Source organism: Pantherophis guttatus, chromosome 6 (assembly GCF_059756535.1).
Source record: "Pantherophis guttatus breed Tessera chromosome 6, ASM5975653v1, whole genome shotgun sequence".
Lineage (NCBI taxonomy): Eukaryota > Metazoa > Chordata > Lepidosauria > Squamata > Colubridae > Pantherophis > Pantherophis guttatus.
Genome location: NC_142068.1, coordinates 33,943,678 through 33,962,724, shown reverse-complemented (window position 1 = coordinate 33,962,724; position 19,047 = coordinate 33,943,678). Strand labels below are relative to the sequence as shown.

Here is a 19,047-nt window from a genome sequence, read left to right as displayed (position 1 = left end):
AGTCTATTCAGTAACTGTCACTCTCAAGCTTCAAGTTATTCAAGACCTTAATCAATCAAAGGGATGAGAATCGTTCAGGTTTCCCCCCCCCCCTCTTCTTTGAAATAAAGGAAACAATGGGGTCGGAGCTGACGCGCTCTCTTCCCTCTCCCTTTCCTCAACAACTTATGATTCATTTTGGAATTATTGATTTTTAAAAACAAAACAGAAAGGCTGCTCATTTCTACCTCGAAATGAAAAGTCAGCGCTGAGATTAAAATAAAGTGAAAAAAAAATTTAGATCTGAGAAACGAGGTACCCTTTCCGGCCAATGTGACACTTAACGACTAAACAAAATTCCATGAGCAGAAGAATTTAAAGTATGGAAAAGTTTTTTTTTAAAAAAAGACAGTCAGGACAATGTGTGTGCGCGCGTGTTTTGTGTGTGTGAAAATGCATCTTAGTATATTATTTGGACGGGTAATATAAAAATCGAGATTCTTGGATGTCACTTGGACATCACTGAAAAGAAGTGAATGTGCTAACAGGAGTTTGTGATCACCACTGTTAACATGTGCTCACTTGGATAAGGCGGCATAAGGAATTTGTTTTACTTTCTAAAGCATTCAGAATGCCTGGAAGGGAAGCTGAAATGGCGTTTGGAAGTATGGAGAGGAAAATGACTTTAAAGATAACAGATGCTTTACCAAAGTTGAAGAAGGAAAAGAAACATTGCTTGTCGTTATATTGTTTTCATCCACAAAAGATTAATTTCAATGAAATTATGACATTCAAATAGTAAGATTAGAATTGAAGGATCAATCATAAATGTTCCCATGAAAATCAGCTGCATCTGGAAAACAGGCCAGAATCCAACAATAATTGTTTTTTCAAAGCACTTTAAATTTCTCAGACTATTGTGTAGAATTAATTGAAGGAGTTAAAGCTTTTCATCATTTTAAAAGCCTAATTATTCCCACTCCTTTCCCAAATCTTCCCAAACTTTTATTTAGATATTAGATTTCCCCATTGCACCGTTGCATTTACGGGTTAATAGTTGAACAATGTAATACTGCATGTGTTCTGGGGTTTACATGATATCTTGAAGCCTGGATATACATTTATGGATACATTTAAACATAACCTAAATTAAAACCCCATTCTTTGAAAGCTAGTTTTATTAAATCTAACGAATTGAAGAGCCATACAATTTTGTGTGTCTAGTCACCGGTAAGTCCAACAGGATACTTCCAGGTAAGTAACTTCATTGAAGAAGGAAATTTCCCTGTAATTCTTACCCTTATAAATTACCTATATTTCAGTTAAAACTTTCACACCCATAAGCCTACTATTAATTCTATGAACATCTTGCCCCATGATGGATTGACGGGAAATACAAAACAGTAAATTATTAACAGACTGGATCCAGTCAGATTGAGGGCCAACAAAACAAGTACAAGAATTTAGGAGGAGCGGTTCTATGCATGTTTACTCAAAAATAAACCTTGTCGGAATAAATGAAGTTTGCTTCCAAATATGTGTGGACACGATACTAAACTTAATTTTAAGGTTTATGTCCAATATCAGTCTCAAATTCTTATGAAGTATCAGAAGTCCAACCAAAACTTTGGATACCTCAGAACCCCATATAGGTTAGCCCTTTCTCTCTCTCCGTTCCCAACAGTGTTCTTGAAACTAGCACAGAAACACGCACAGACCCTGATTTCCCGGGTGTTTCGACGAACTGCAGTTCGGAGAGGCTGAGAAGTATTATTTCACTGTCTCCCACTGCTTTAGAAAGTGAATGGTTATAATTTGCTATTAGTTCCACTCCAGTAACATCTCACTGCCTGGATGGCTGCTCTAAGCAAGGAGGCTTAAGTTCCTCGCTTGATCTGTATAGATGCTGTGTGTGCGCCTGGGCAGCACAAACTCATAAGACTAGTGTGGAACCTTAACTCATTTAAAACTCCGCTTGTGTAGCTGAATAAAATCAACATCCAGATTGGCTTTTGCTGCCCTGAGCGAGTGCACTTTAAGGTGCAATTCTCCGCCACTGCTTCTCCTCCCCCTTCCCCCATCATTTCACACATCCTGAAAGGATTGTCAGCTGTTCCAGTTTCTGCGCTGCTTTCCATTTATTCCAACGGATTTCTCTGGAGAAAGAAAAATTCCGATTGCAGAGTTACTTCGATCGTTTAATTAAGCCCCAAAAGAGTTCATTCGCTCTTGGGGTACGAAGGAACCCCAAGTGCCGAGGAAGGCATTACTTTTAGCAAATACTGCACAGATCTCACAAGCCACGATAAGAGTTAATTACTTTCTAAAACATTCCTTTAAAAAATGCAGAGTCCCGAACTGTAGAGCTGGTTGCTTCTGCCACGATCCTAAATATTGTTTCCCATGAATTTCAGTAAAGGGACAAACAAAATGAACTCAGTTTAGGACAGGACTTCCATCTCTGAAAAGCTGCAAGGAACGCTGAGGAATCGGACCAAAAGCCAACCTTGACCAGCGTTCTGTTCTTACAGTAGCCAACCAAGAAATACTTAAGGACAAGAGCGCCATCTAAAAACGTGGGTTGTTGAATGCTTGATGAATAAATCATGATTTATTGTTTGGGCTCGCAGATTCCACCAAGCCATACACCATGGTTTGCAAACCACAACTGATTTGATGCACAGGAGAAACGACCCAAGCGACATAAAGGCCTAGAAGAGATGGACCAAGCCGGCCTGGAGCAACCCGGAGAATCTAGATTCCTGTTAAGAGAGGCATTTTATCAGCAGGGAGCCTCGCTGGCTCGAGTGGGTCGTTCTGATAAGAGGGCGAGAATGCCTGTCAAGGGCGCTGAATCTAGCGGGGTTAATATTTAGGTAAGCGTTTACAGGAAGGCAGCCTTTGAAAGAAACCACTGAGAATGGGTTTCGTTGGATCCTAGGTATGGCTTCTGGACTGAAGCTGAGGTCACTAGCGGGCTACTCTATGGGCAAAATCTAGAACCGCTGAGTGATTATTAACCTTCAAGAGCGATTGAAGCTTGCTGTATACTTGCTGAAGAATAAGAATTGCTCACTTCAGGATTTCGGCATTTAGGATTGGGCTGAGAACCACGATCTAGGAAGCGTAGGAACCCTTGTTCTCTACTCTTCCCGGTCCTTGGAATGTCATTGCCCGAGAGTGGGTTCTAAGTCGCAGCCTTAGGACCGCAGCCGCCGGTCTCCCACAATGCCCTGGATCCTAATCATTTTGAAGGGCAGATCCCGCCTAACGAACTTTCTCCCAAGTAATCGAGGTTTATAGAAGCAGCTACGGACCGAGCCGTTGTTTTCCCGCAAAATACGTTTTTCGTGGCTTCCTTCTTCCCCCACGACTACTCCAGCCTCCTTGAATCCAGCCGCCCGCTTTCTACCCCAGGGTGGGCAAAAGGGCCGGGCGTTTTCGGGTCTGGGATTCTTGGTCGGTTCCCCCGCCAGCTCAGGGCCTTTCTCCGCCCTACGTTTAATATGATGATATCTTCATCGCAACGCAGAGAACTTCAGCAGCGGTGCCAGGCGCGGGGCGACCTTGCTGAAGAGCTCCATACAAGGGAGTTTGGCTGGAGTCGCCGTTTGTAATTGGAACATTATTACCCTGTAGATCCCTTCGGGAGAGAGAAGGGGGTGGGGGGTGGGGAATGAGTGGATGGGGAATCTCCGGCAGGTCTGCATGCAGAGTTGTAACTCGGCGAACAGGAATTCCAGCAGTGTTCTCCAAGATATACAAGGCCTGGAGTCTCTTACAAGAAGTGTAGATTTTTATTCGTTTAGATATAGCGCTCCATGCCGGATCTGGCGCAGTTCATTCATTAGAATGATGAACAATATTCTCGAATAGCTGGTAACGGATACCAAATCACCATTATCACGATTTCTGCCTTTAAATAAAGGTTCTATGATTTACTTCTACTGTAATGGAGGCGAACCTGAATCTGTTAAAAACGTGCACCTTTAAAAAAAAAATTATCATCTAATAAGGGAAGTTATGCAGCCTGTGGGCGGCAATTTTAGGCTCATTTGAACTCCATAGTAGTTCTAGTTAAATCTTCATAGGATTACGCTGCACTTTTGGCTCTCCTGTCCTCAAATTACTGCAGCAAGTGTGGTGAAGCCCCAAACTTCAGAGAAAATGTACAATTTGTAAGATATACTGCTAGATGCAGTATTTTTAAAAAGATAATTATACTCAGGAATTCGAGGTTCCATATGAATGCCTGGAAGTCTTTCAAAGAGGAAATGAGCTTTACTCTGAATGCAATGCTTTTTCTTATCTTTATTTAGATAAAAAAAATCAGGATGGAAAGGGAAGAATTCAATGGGAATGATGAGAAGAAGAATTCATCTGAGAAAAAGTGAAAAGAAAGTAGAGCTAAAAACTCTTCGCGTCCTCTAAAAGAAGGGTCTATAGATCCGCTCTCAGCTAATTCCCATAGGACAAAGTAGATTGATCTTTCAAATGGCGTGCATGGCAAATTTGTTGACTATGCTTGTGTCATGCAACCAGACTTTCCTTTCATAGCCTACAATGAAATGAGAGTGATGGGTTGTCAAAATTGTTCCACCAACCAGTAAGATGAGTAATCAGAGAGGAGGGAAAAGTAAGAAACTAATAACATTATATATGCAGAGTACGCAACCCTAGGAGAAATGTAACATTAAAAAAAGAAAACATTATCTATGTAGTGATAATGGTGGCAACATTAGGGTGTTATTGTTTTTGACTTTTTAAAGAGTGGCAAAATGGCCTCCCAATTATTCAACATCAATATTTATTTTATGCTAACCTTATTCAAATAAAAGAACCAGACTTTCTGAGAAAGTTCAAAATTCCCCAAGTGATTGGCTCATGTTTTTCCTGGTGCTCTTGGGTCACCTTGACACCCACTTTTGCCTCTACATTTTGGCCTGAATGGCCTCTCCTGCTGGGCATACCAAATCATTTTTGCAAGCCACCAGCAGATACTGAGGGTCCCAATCCTGGGCCGGATGTTCGGTTGGAGGAAGGGCAACCTTGGGCCTGTGGCTTTTCATTTCCCAAGAGGAGACAAAAGTCTCTCAACTTTCCCCTGCCCGGGAACTGCTCACATTCCAGGCGACGATTAGCTACGAATGCTTGGACCCCCATATTAGCCCAGCGGAGAGGATTTCACGCCTTTCCAGTGGAAATAGCTAAAAATGCTTCTGCTAATTATAGAGCTCTTCCAGGCCAGGTGCACTTTTAATTGGATTAGTAAGTGCTCTATATTAAACTTGCAGTACATCAAATGGGCAAGGAAAATTAGAGCTATTAACAACACCCAGGCAATTATTTATGGACGGTAACATTAGTATGTTTCTCCCCTGTTAGAGGGAAAAATATCAATTATGCTATTTAGCGGGCTTTTCCCCTCCCAAATATAGTCGGAAGCTTTACTCTTGCTGTTTTTCTCTCTCGCTCACTTTAAAATTCATCTAACTATAAAGGCATTTCTAAGCTCCTTGAGACAAGAATAACCTGTTAGATCTCCTCCTCCCTTTTTGCTGCTTTACTTTGAGTCATCTATAGGTCTGTGTAACCAACCATTTCAGCTGCTGTCTGGGAAATAAGATTATTTGAAAAGCAAATGGGACTTGCTTATGGCTAACTATATTTAAGATCCCGCTAACAAACTATAAAGAGAAACTAAAAACAAAATCCAGGATTGTGAAATAGTTTTCTAATGGATTGGGAAGTTTTATATGCTAGGGGGGGGAAAACCAGTATTAAAGTATTAATACTTTTAAAAGTATTAAAAAATATTAAAAAGCTTGATTTTACTTTTTACTGTACATTCTAATTAGAATATATAATTCAGCTAAAGTTGAACATGTTTAAAAATTTTCATTTCATCGAAGAGTTAATGCCTTAAACTCCAACTGAAATTTAATTTGACAAAATTTACCTTTCACTGAATGTTGCTCTTTATAAGTATACTATTTTGGTACAGTGGTTGTTCTGCACTGCTTTCTCTTATGCAATACAAGTTTGCTGTTGATGGTGTTTGTTTTTCTTTTGCTTTGTTTCATTTTATTTTTAGTGCCTTGTCTCAAAGGTTTTTGTTTTTAATTCTATGGCTCAAAATTGACAGTCACAAAAACCTGTATATACAATGTATGTTGTTTTATTTGTTGTAGAGAACATTGGAGGAATTAATTATCCAATTTTGCTACTTTATATTGTTTCTTCTTTGCTGGGTTTCATTTTAGTACACAGAAAACATAATTGCTTTTTTCCAAACAAGGTGGCAGTTTAAACTCTACAAGAGGAAAATAGTGTCCTGATTTGAATGGAGGGGTGATTCAGTATTTTGTTGTAATACAAAAGGGTTAGCTAGACAAACATTGATCCCAGGAGTGACTTCTTGCCTATTGTCACAGGCTAGAAAAGATCAATGCACAGTAATTTTAAAGACCCATAAGTAGGTTGGGGAAGTGAAGACATTGTGAGAGGGAAGTTTTGCTCTAGTCACTAGATTTTACTTCCTTGTTTCTGTGTTTAGGTTTGTCACCTAATTTGTGTGTGTGTGTGTGTTTATTTTCAGCAATTTATGAATTATCCAGATAGAATTACAAACCGGTTCTACTCATCAGCTAAATATATAGATTTAACTTTAGTTGATCAATCAGAAGACATGCAACCATTGCTGTCTAGACCAAATCTTACTGAAAATAATTAGATTAACTTGTGAGAATTTATGTTTAGGATTGAACGATATATGTTCAGGAGTCTCAAGGAGTATCATCTCATCCTGCTTACCTTGAAATACAGTACATACGCTGTGTTTCAGCAGATGTGATTCAGCTTAATTATACATACAATTACAGGTTCTAATATTGTACATTGTTCTCTGCTTCCTTCCTTCCTTTTTTTAAAAAAACAAGTATACAATTTAACTTTTAATTCCTGACAAATTGTCAGGAACTTAATTTTTTTAATTCTCTAAATTTGATTTTTTAAAAAATAAATACATAAAGAAGGAATTTAAGTTTCAGTTGAAGTGTTTAGAATCTAGGCAATACAGTTTCCATAGATTTGTAAACAGAGGGATATTCCAGATTAGAATATGCAGTTATTTGAGAGCAATGAAAAACTGAAGTTAAGAGTGAAATAAAGAAGCAGTTTAGAATCTAACCTAGTTCGTTCCATATAGGAGTAAATTATTTGTAGGAACTGTTTCCAATGGACCATGTTTACAGAATAAAGCTAAACAAGATTTGACTACATCCCAATGACTCTCAGATAGATCCACCTTTAAATGTTGAATTCTGCATATGCTCCCAAATACTCCTAGAGGAGAGCACACATAATTCCAGATAGGCCTAACACTCTATTGCCATTGAACATAGTTATCACTGGGGTTGCTCCGCAACCTACAGCCCAATTGTTTTTATAATTGGAACTAAGTTTAAAAAGACATTCAAGGGACTTTTACATGGAAATAATAGTACTTTCAGACTACAGCTTTACCAGACTGAAAGTAGCCAATGCAATCCAATGGAAGTTCACTTGGCAGTAATTCATTGTGTTTAATGGGCATTTTTTGCACACAGAACATTTGCACGGGGCTTGGTGACATACCTTCCTAGTTGTTAACATAGTTCATTTTCCTAAGGGGAAAAATAAATGTACCATCTTTAAAATGAAAGGGCTTTCTTCAATTTGCTGATAATCCAAAATCTTGGTGAGAACTGCTTTCATTTTGGCCAAATAGGTAACTTGTTTTCTTGTTTTATGTTCCCAGATTTCATTTGTTATATATTTTAGCAAGGAATTTAAAAACACACAAACCAAAGTAATCCTAACTATACCAAGACAATAAGGAAGTTTGCTAAATTATGCAATCAAACTTAGTTTACCAGAAGACAGTGTGGCTTATTTTCAAATAAAGGAACAGTGGCTTCAGCTATGAAAGGCTATGAAAATAATCATTCAGGCTAGATCATTCAGGTAATATGAAGAAATAAAAAAACCCAGTGAGTTGTTTGACAGTTTAATACATTTGAGATTTGGCCAGGGACTGCTATCTACTGGTAGGAGTTAAACAATGTTTATGAGCAAATCTGATTGAATACAATGTAGTATAGTGGCCTGTACAAAAACCACTGTGATTATAAGGAAAGTGAACAAATAATTGTGCAGAGCAAGCAGTTGTAAACTTGTTGCACTACTGAAAGCAAGTAAGTTTTTAAGTAAGTTCTTAAGTAAGTTCACTCAGTGTCACTGGAGGGAGACTCTTTCTCAAGAAATGAGTTTCCCTGAAAAAAGGATTGCTGGATTGTTATTCCTCTGAGTGGGTATAGGTACTAGTATCTGGGTTTTAGCTTACTAATCGAATAGGCATTTCTGATTGTGTACGAGGTGGGAAGAGAAATAAAGAGATCCTTCTGCCAAAAGCAAGGATTAGAAAAAGCTATTAAAGGGAGCCCAGCGGTTTTAGCTGCACTTCTGTTTCCACCACCAACTGAGGCACATAAGGTTGGCTGCTTCTCCACCCCCACAGTTCAGTCAAGTGTCCCCAAGGCAAAGGAAGCCCAAATTCATCAAGAAAAACTGCAGGAAGAAAGGCAGAGTCATCCACCACCAGGGAAAGTGGCCTCTCAGTATCCTGCTAAAGAGCATGAAAGGAGATCAGTGGAACTGATCAGAGACTGGTAGACCCGATTCAGCTAGTTGAAGTCATCTTCCCAGAGCTAGTGAACTGGTTATATTCAGTTCTCTGGATCCATTTGCAAGCAAACATACTACACACATACTGTACCTTCACACATACCATTCATTGGATGTTACTTCTTTGGTCAGGGAAGAATACATTTTATATTGAAGTTTTCTACCCATATCCTCCATGCGTTAACTTGATCATGTCACTTCTACAGGATACTATGAGGTAGCCAGGCTATCAGCCCCACTTATAAGAGTGTGTGTGCCTTACGCCAAGGAATAAGTAAGATTAATATTGGAATTATAATGTTGATAGTAAAGATATAGGGCTTTCCCTTACATAAGAAAGTGCATGAAACATTATAAGGCCCATTTGATTCCATATGATTTTTTAAATATATTTGTGTACCAGGGAAACAAGTGAACCTACTACAGTGGTACAATTCATTCCAGAGTGAATGAATTCCCATTGCTGGTTATGGATCATTCTTAATAATTCACTGTGAATCTATCTTCTGACTGATTTCAGTGGGAATGGAATTGTACTCACTTCATTGGTTACAGCAAGGGAATGAGTGAAGAGGTAAGACTGAAACTCTAATTTCTGTTTTTTCCAGATCTTTAAATTCTAATCAAGGAAGAGGATGTATAAGATTTTCAGGTTAGATCATTCTATGAATGAAGTAAAACTGTGGAGACAGAACAAAGAATTGTGATGTAAAACTGCTCTTTAATGCATATAGAAGAAAATAAAATCTTACTAAATTTAGGACTAATAAAAACCAAGCCTTTATCTCACATTTCCTGACTTTATTCATTGATACTTTGGAACAATAAATTCAATACCAGTAGTAGTATAATCCTTTTGAGCATGCAAGCATCTCAGAATCAAGCAAGCAAGGCATTCAAATTAAGTAAAACTATATTATAAGGATTTTGCCCCAAATATAGTTTCTTATTTTTATTCACAGCTAATTACTTTTAGATGAACATCTCAGTTTACAAAAAATAGTTAAATCCATTTTTAATTAGAAGTATTGCAAGTGTGTTTTATTTAATTCCATGAAATGGGTGGCCTTAGCAGGTTTTTCAGATTATATTTGGCTTCTGAATATGAGTCAAGTCAGAATTAGGCTCCAAAAAGTGGGCAGGGAGGTGTCAAGAACTAAATTTGTGTAGTGCTTAAGGTATCAGGCTAGAAATTGGGAGATCATGAATTCCAGTCCCACTTTAGGCCCAAAGCTGCCTGGATAACCTTGAGTCACTCTCAACCCTAGGAAAAATTATATATGTGTTTCATTTTAGATAGCGTCCAAAATGTCTTGCTAATTTCAATGGAATATAGCTTCTAGTGCAATTTGCTTTAAAGCTCAAGGTTTCCTTCATGTCTTATACGTCCGTGGCTTATAAAAAACACACACACAAATTGCCCTTAAAACTCCAGGTAAATTGCTCTGATATGCTGATGAGCGCTCTCCTGAACTTTTAATGTAGCTCTAGGCTTGGTTGCAGTTGGACCTGAGCAAATTCAACTGTGGCTGGGACCTCAGTCAGTATTAATTCTACCAGACTTATCTCCACTCTAGTGAAGTTGCATATTCCCTGTCCCCACAGCTTCTCATTTTGCCCTCCCCCCTTCTCCAAAAGGACTCCTAGCTTTCTTCCCTCTCCTGCCTTTTGCCTTCAAGACAATTTTTGAATCAAGTAGTCTGAAGATTAATTGGTTGGAGGGCACATTTTTCTCCCCCCCCCCCGAAACATAATACAAGAACTCAAAAGGAAAAGAAAAACATAAAGAAGAGAGAAAGAAAAAAAATTAACAGCCCAGGCCCTAGCAAAAGATTAACATTTGGAATCTTAGGGAATGTAATCTGCATATCTAATTGATTCCCAGCATATCAGTTTAAAGGATAAAGATGTATATCTCTACATGATTGAGATTGCATTAATAGCCACATAAATAAAAGGTTGAAAAGTCATCAGGGAGTCCTTTGAAGCCTATGCCTGTTGCTTTTACAGTCAGGCCACACTTCTAAGAGAGCTCTTTGCTGTTGTTTTAAAGAACCCAGAAACTAGAGCTCAATCGTAAAAGATCAGGTACAGCACAGCATGGGGGGACCAAAGCAGGTGCATCCAAAATAAAGGTGATGGGCAAAGCTCCATCACTTCTCTGTCAACAAGAGGATCAAACAGAGAGGGGAGAGGCAAAAAGCCTTTTTTTAAAAAAAATGCTCCAGATTTCTTTATGCTGAGCTCCAGGTATATTAGAGAAAAAAAGATTATCTTGATAGAAAATGCATTTATAAAAACACAAAGCCACTAGGCACCACACTGGATGAAGACAGAAGAAAGGAAAAGGACAGAAAAAAGAACTGAGCAAATAGAAAAGTTTGCTTCAGAGTGATTAAGGCAGCTGCAATAATCCAGACAATCACTAGATGATAGCAAAGAAACAACAATTGTCACTCTCTGTTGCCATCATATATATCGCATCTCTGTGATAGGTATAGCTTGTCAGATGTGTAGGGAAGGACTAGGTTGAAGGAGACTGGTCATGATTCAGAATTCTACAGAGGTAATTCTAGAACGCTTGCAGTTGGTATTCTATATACCTTCACCAACTCTTGTATCAAGATCTGAAGGAATCTCCAACTTGAAATCTTTCTATCCTCATCCTAGTCACAAAAAAATTATGCAATTGTTTTATACAAACAATGTAGATTTTTAAAAATGTTATTTTTATTTTAGGGGTGGGATTGGTTTTGTTTGCTGCAATTTTTAAACAGTTAAGAAACAGAAATCTTAACCATCCCTCTGCAGTTCATCAGATATCTAAATCTATCTTTTACCCACTTAAATCAATCATCATATTTAGAATGAAGAACTCCATATGTAGTATAACCATCTGATTACCAAGCTCATCTATGGTGTATTAAAAGTTTGAACCGTTATTACCAATGGATCAGTCTTCTTCAATGGTGAAAGGTTCTGTATTAGTGTCAATGTTACTCGTCTCTACCAGAGACAATGTTACTTGTCTCTGGATCTCAATTATCATATTTAGAAATACCAATAGTTAGGGAAAATAATGTAAGATAATTATTATCCTTCTGCCCATGTTGTGAGCTTTATCAAATTCCTCTTTGGCAAATATATAACACAGAATACAGTATTGGACTAAATGGGCTTTTGATTTTTCAATGACCCATAGAACTATATATGGTTTAATTCAAATGTCAAGTAAATTCTCAGGGTGGAATCATCACATTTATAAACTCAGGTAGCTAAATATCTATTCAGAGTGCATTTTTAAAAATTAGCCTCAGTCATATCTTTTATATTAAGGTCTGCAGCCACTATGTCTCATGACTAGTTCTCTGTTCAACATTAATTTTACATATTTTTATCAACTGTGTAGAAGAATTGTTATTTTTTGCATGTCACCTAAAAGTTCTTGTTTAGAGATGCACACAAAATGGCAAGTCAAAATGAGAAAGATGAGAGTTCATTCATTTCCCCTAACATATTCTTCAACACATCTCCTTAGTAGAACTAATCTCAGACATCTAAATAATATATTGTTGTTTTTATTATAATAGAAAATTGTTTTAAAATGGAAACTGATTCATGAAAATATGGTTACACAGGAAAATGGATTTTTTCCCCTTTCCAATCCTCCTTTGTTTAGGAAGCTCTAATTGGAGAAAAGGAGGTCATCCGATTTTTGGACAAATATAATACACAGAGAGATAGACCAGAATTATTTACTCCTGATTAAAAGAACTCTGATTAAAAGATTGATCACCAATCTGGTGCGGTAAAATAATAAAATGAAAATAAATTAATATTAAATTGAACTATTACAACTATGACAAGAGGTTATAGTTGTTAATAGCTATACCATAGGTACAGTATGTAAGTACATAAAAAGCTCCCCGTGAAGCTCAAAAGCCTATATAAGGCTAAAATCATGCTTCCCAGGCCATTTCCACATGAGTGACTTATAGCTTTTTCTATCATCACCTAGCCATTATTGAGGGATTATAAAGCCTAACTTCATTACACAATATATATATAGTGTACATATTGTTAAAATGATTCTAGAGCAGTGGTTCTCAACCTTCCTAATGCCGCGACCCTTTAATACAGTTCCTCATGTTGTGGTGACCCCCAACCATAAAATTATTCCTAAAACCATTGAAAATATGTGTTTTCTGATGGTCTTAGGCGACCCCTGTGAAAGGGTCATTCGACCCCCAAAGGGGTCGCAACCCACAGGTTGAGAACCACTGTTCTAGAAGATACTGTGCTGCTTAAAAACCACTTTCAACACTCACGTTCGACACATTTTTTCTGATACTAAGGATAACATATATAGGGCAGGCAATGCCATTCTGTTACCTGGAGATGACAAGATCAGCAGGTCTTGATTTGGCAAATAGCTAATCTGACTCCACCAGGAAACGTGTATTCTACTTCACCTGAAATGGCAGATTGTTAAAAGCTGAAAGGCAACCCATAATTTAAATAATATTCCCTAGTGTTGCACGGCTACTCCTACTTCTGCAGATGCTTCATAATGCCTATGGTCAGACAAATATTGGTAAATCTGATTTCCAGATTGATAATCTGGCTCTTAGTGATTTTTTTTTCCTTAATCCCTTTCCAAAGCCATGGAAATTTATAATAAACATCACATATTTTGCTAACACTCCAAATTGTTTTAAATTACTGTGTCTCGTCCCAAATAGAGTATTTTTATGGAGGAAAACACATTTGATATCTACAAATAATGGAAAGCTATTTTATGCAATCATCTTTGTAACTGGACTACTCAACTTTTGAGGACTTACAAGTGAATGAACAAACCAATCTAGTTAAACTGTGTAATGCTGAAATGACACAAAAAAATTCTGATAATAACTAATTTCCTGACAATGTGACTGAGACTGCAACCAGTTATCTAAAAGAGATGTTGATTTACACTTCACTAGATGTGCTCAAGCAGAGATTGGATAGCTATCTGTTGAAAGTGTTTCAGTTCAGATTCTTGTACTGAGCATTAGGTTGGACTTGATGATCAAATGGCTCCTTCTTTATGATTCTGTGAATACTGAATGACAGAATTCTACAGAGAAAATATCTTTGAGTAGTCCTTTCTCCCCAAGAGTTCTGTAAAACTTACATTGGATTTTGTAAAAGGATAAATCCATTTGCTGCATCTTTTGTCTGAGGTCCTATTTAAACAGTCACCTTTCACAATTCATAATTCATAAGTTTTTTTCATAATTCATAAGTTTATTTGTCAAGCATATATAAGATAACAGATAACAGTATAAACATAATTTGAATACATGAAAAGAGTAAGTAAAAAGGAATATTAGGACAGGGACGGTAGGCACGCTGGTGCACTTATGTTATGTTATTATAACATAAGTTATAATAAATATATTATTATGTTATAATATAATATGTTATTATGTTATAATCATTATGCACAATGATTATAATAGACATCAGACTCTTGGAAAGTAAGTTGCCATGCAGTGAAATCCATGAGAAATAAGCCTGCAACAAATGAGCTGCTGAACTAGTGCATTTTACATTCAACTGAAAAACTTTGTTTTTGAAATGAACTTTTTTTTTTGGCTGGACAAAATACACCAAGTTGTATCAAACTGCAAAGAGGATTGGAGAAACCTTGCGGTGGGGTCAGAAGTCATGACCTGAAATTGCAAACCAATTCAAAATGTTTATTTTAGTCTCAAAGAAAAAGGAAGGCTTCTATAGGCAGCCACAGAAATAGTAATGACATTACAAACAACTCACAGTGGGCAGAGCAGAATAAAGCAAGCAATATTATAAATGGTACAATTTAATACTCTTCCAAAATGATCCTTTCCCCCCATATTTTAAATTGTATTCACCTCAGTTTAGCCAAACTGTTCTGAAATATATTTTTATTGCATGCTCAAAGTTGGCTTACAGGGAGATGGGCAGCACATAAATTTAATACATAAAGTAAAGGTAAAGGGTTTTTGTCCAGTTGTTTACCAATTCGAGGGACGGTGTTCATCTCTTAGTCAAAGGAGCCAGTGTTGTCTGAAGACATTTCTGTGGTCATCTGGCTACCATGACTATATGCTGAGGTGCACGGAACACTGTTACCTTACTACCAAAGTGATACCTATTTATCTACTTGCATTTGCATGCTTTCAAAAATGCTAGATGGGCAGGAGCTGAGCAAGTAACAGAAGCTCATCCAGTCATTCGACACTTGGGTCTCAAACCTGGGTTGTCAGTTTTTCAGCTGACAAGCTCAGTATCTTTAACTTCTAAGCCACCATGCCCCATCAACAATGAATGAATGAATGAGATAGAATAGAATCAGGAAGACTAGGAAGATTTAGGATTAAGTGCCTATTTTAGTACTTACTTTAGGTAATTGCTGTCAGCCCAGTTTACTTTACAGAGATGATTTGGGGAAGAGACTTAAGGGAAGTCCTCTTAGCTATGTCATCTTGACCTTGTGAAAGAAAAGTAGAATATCATCATCATTATTATCATCATCATGATCTATTCTGTACAGATTTTATTTATTTATTTTATTTATTTATTAGATTTCTATACCGCCCTACTCCCGAAGGACTCAGGGCGGTGCACAGCCAAACAATAAAAACACATACAATACAAAATTTAAAAAATAGAATAAAATCAAATTAAATAATTTTGGCCCCGACAAATTTAAAACCCCAAACTTTTAAAACCAATTTAAAATTGAATATATTTCCTGTTACAACCTCAGGGCTACAATGCACATAATTCTGATGGGTATTCAAACTGGGAATGACAAGAATTATAATCCAGACATCTGGGATTTAGAGGTTGGTAAGAGAAGGAAGAAAGAAAGAAAGAGAGGCAACTATCCAGCTGTAAGAGCAAAGCCAAATAAATTCCTAGATATATTAAAGTTTCAAAACTAAGATCCAAAAAGTTCTGGGAGATTTGGTCTATCTGATCCTAGAAAATAAGTGGCAATGATAGTCCAGACCATATTCAGAGGAGATACTACACAAGGTTTCATCTCATTTCCCTTTAGAAATCAAAGGTTATCTATTCAAAGTATATTACAGCAGTACATTCAAAGGACAGTCAAGAGTTATTTTGGCTAACCAATCATTTGCAAGAAAGCTAAATTACTTACAATTTCTTTTTTTCCACAGAACCCAAAGATGCAATTCTATATAGACTTAGGGTAACACTATGAAGTCAATTGAACTTAAAAGGGCTTAAAAAGAGGCTCAGGTTTATGCATCTGGCTCCGACTTTCCATTAGTTTTAGTGCTGTAAATATTCATCTGAATATGTACACATTGCAAATATGATTATTGGAGCCTAATTCTAGACCTAATTTAAAAACACAGGACCATTTATTACCAATAGTGACTCCCAAGTAAAATTAGTAAGAAGCAATAGTGGGTTCCACTTACCTTTGCTACTGGTTCGGAATTGGGAGCGCACACATGTGCAAACTCGCTTCATTTGCATGCGGCATTTCTGCGCATGCACAGAGCATCCGTGATGACATCTGGGTGGGTGGGCAGAGCCTCCTGCCACCACCACTACTAGTTCGCCCAAATCGGGGCGAACCGGTAGAGACCCACCATTGGTAAGAAGTGCCAGTTGATTTAAATTCAGAAACTCTCTATTTAAATAAAATGATGAAGGACTATATTTGGAAGGCTTATTTATGACATTCATATTTATAAATTTAAATGTGTGTTTAAAATATATTAGCAAAAATATTCATAGGTGTGTATGTGTGTGTAGAGCAATGAGTTTAAAATCAACTTTTTTAAAAAGAAAAAGAAAAAGAAGGCAGCCAGTCTCTGTTGTGAATTATTTTATTTATCTTTTTAATTTGTGTGATTATTGAATAGCAAATAAGACTCTAAATAACAGAATTTCACATTCCTCCCATGTCTGGTTTTTTTGGAGTGGTAAAATGGATTTCAAGCTGGAAAGGAATTCTGCATGCATTGTAATGGTTTCTATAAACAAAAGAAATACACTTCCATTCTGATCTTGCTCATATTTTCTAAAGAAAAAAGCCTGCTTTAAATGGAATTGGCCCTTTAAAATAGAATGCACTTACATCAAAAGCTTTAGCATCATAAAAGAATTCTATACCAGTAATTTATTATTAGTAATGGAACTCCTAGTCCTAGGAAAATACTAATACTTTGTTAGGAAAATTATACTATTTCTGCTGGGGAGAAAGCATAAAATGCTGGTCACATCACAAATTGCGTTTGACCTCAGGAGGGGTCATGATTTACTCTCTTTCCTATCCCAGTCTTTTAAAGGACATAGCATATTTTAGAGGATTAACTGTGTAATCTACATGACTACTGGACTTTCGGCTTCTTGAGATGATTCCATAAACTCAGGCCCCATTTGTGATTTTTAAATCCCAGTGGAAAGCAATTGGCTCTCATTTTATGGCAGAAAAAGCATTCAAAACCCCTGAAGACTTTTAGGTTGGTGTTTTATGTTTTGGACACTTTACTCCATCACTTAGAGGATGATCCTACTACTATATCAGCCATCAGATACTCTTTTAGCAGATTATTTAAAGAGAATATATGTTGTCACCTATTATTACCTATAACCTCCCAGCAGAATGTTGACCTTATGATGGGGTAAATATTGATTTTTATTTTTATTTTTTAAATTACATTCAAGCCTTCCTTCTAGGGGTAATTGTTTTTACGTCGGTATTTGATATTCATTTGATGTTCAAAGTTTTTATTATTGTAGACTTTGGGAACATTTATGTTAGTTAATGAATCTGAAACGTCATCTATACTATTTATTATATTCAGATGTTATCAATCTTTTTGTTGCTATTTTATGTTTCTAACCATTGAAGGCTGGTATGATCAGAAGCATGCAGTTTATAAATATGACAAATAAATAAAAAATAAAAAAATAAAGGTGTGATACTGTGTATGTCATCCTCAATATTATACTTAGACAAGTCTCATATATAACAAAACAGATGGACTTTCTTTTTGGTTTCCAGAATTTAAATCATACTTTTAAAAAAAAGATGATTAAGTGTATATTAACATGTTGGTAAATGTAGGTGTGGAAGCATATTTTCTTTAGGGCTGAAGTTGCTAAGTGACAATGCACACTTGTAGCAGTAGGCATTATTCTACGAAACAGGAAAAAAAAACCCTGTTTTAATATGGCACTTCAAAGATGCAGTTTTATCAGATAAATTGTGTTCTCGTGTATTGTTCAAAAAACATCTGTTCTCCAATTAATTAGGGACATATTTAGAAATCTAAGTTACAGAGCTAAACATAACCCCTTTAAAAATAAATATTAGTAACACATTTTAGATTACTTTTGAGTAAAATATTGCATTGCAATGTTATTACACTAAAATGGTATGATGATAAATTACAATTGCAAGTGTAATGGTAAATTTAAAAATCAGAAAATGTTATGCAGGCCAATTTTTTTTTTAAAAAAAGGTTATATCAGTCCAATCAATATACTTTTGCTCAACAATGGAAATGTAAATGGAACAGATAGTATTTCAATAGACTGTCAACAGTTTGCTACACCAACAGAATTTGAAGATCCAAGTGGCCAGTATAGTTGTAAAGCCTTCCCTGGATTGTAACATTTAAGATTGGGTAATGGGATGCCCAACTGAATGATATTCCAGAAATAATAAAAAACAACTCTTTGCAGATAAAACTAGAATGTAAGAATGAATATTTTAGTCTGTTCTTCTTTGTGGTTTTCTTTCGGGGCTGAAGATGGCATTGAAAGCCTGAAACAGCAATAAATTAGCTCAGATTAATTCCCAACAATTCACCACAGTCAGCTCGCCATGCCCAACCTGCCACAGCCAACTTGCTGCAGGACAATTTGCCATGGCCATCACGCCACAGGACACCTCGCTGTGGGACAAGAGTTACTCTAATATCAAAGAAATGGTGGAATAGGATAATTAAAAGATGCAAAAGGAGGAACACAATGAATTGTGAATGGAAAAAATTAGAATATTTATTTATTTTAAATAATTAAATTAAATTGTTAAATTGTCCCGCAATGAGTTGTCTTACAGCGAATTGGCCATAGCGAGTTTGCCCGCTGCAAGTTGCCACAGCAAGTTGGCTGTGGCAAGTTGTCCCATTCCCTCCCAATTTACTTTTCCTCAATATACTTGTGGAAATCCAGTGGTTTTGGATTGGCTTTGGTCTCAGTAGTTATTCTAGATTGGATGGATTCAATTATTGTAGCAATGGGTAATTTGTTGAAAATCTTAAGGAT

At 36.7% G+C, this 19,047-nt stretch overlaps 1 protein-coding gene across 8 annotated transcripts in view; it reads right to left on the bottom strand.

Moving 5' to 3' along the window:
* Positions 1 to 19,047, bottom strand: part of PAX3 (paired box 3) — a 121,008-nt gene that overhangs the window by 93,779 nt on the left and 8,182 nt on the right. For all 8 annotated transcript variants that reach the window (XM_087872681.1, XM_087872676.1, XM_087872680.1 and 5 more), the window contains exons 3-4: positions 15,131 to 15,220; positions 13,096 to 13,175 (exon numbers count right to left, since the gene is read on the bottom strand). The gene's annotated coding sequence lies outside the window, so the exon portion shown is untranslated. The remainder of the gene's footprint in view (positions 1 to 13,095; positions 13,176 to 15,130; positions 15,221 to 19,047) is intronic.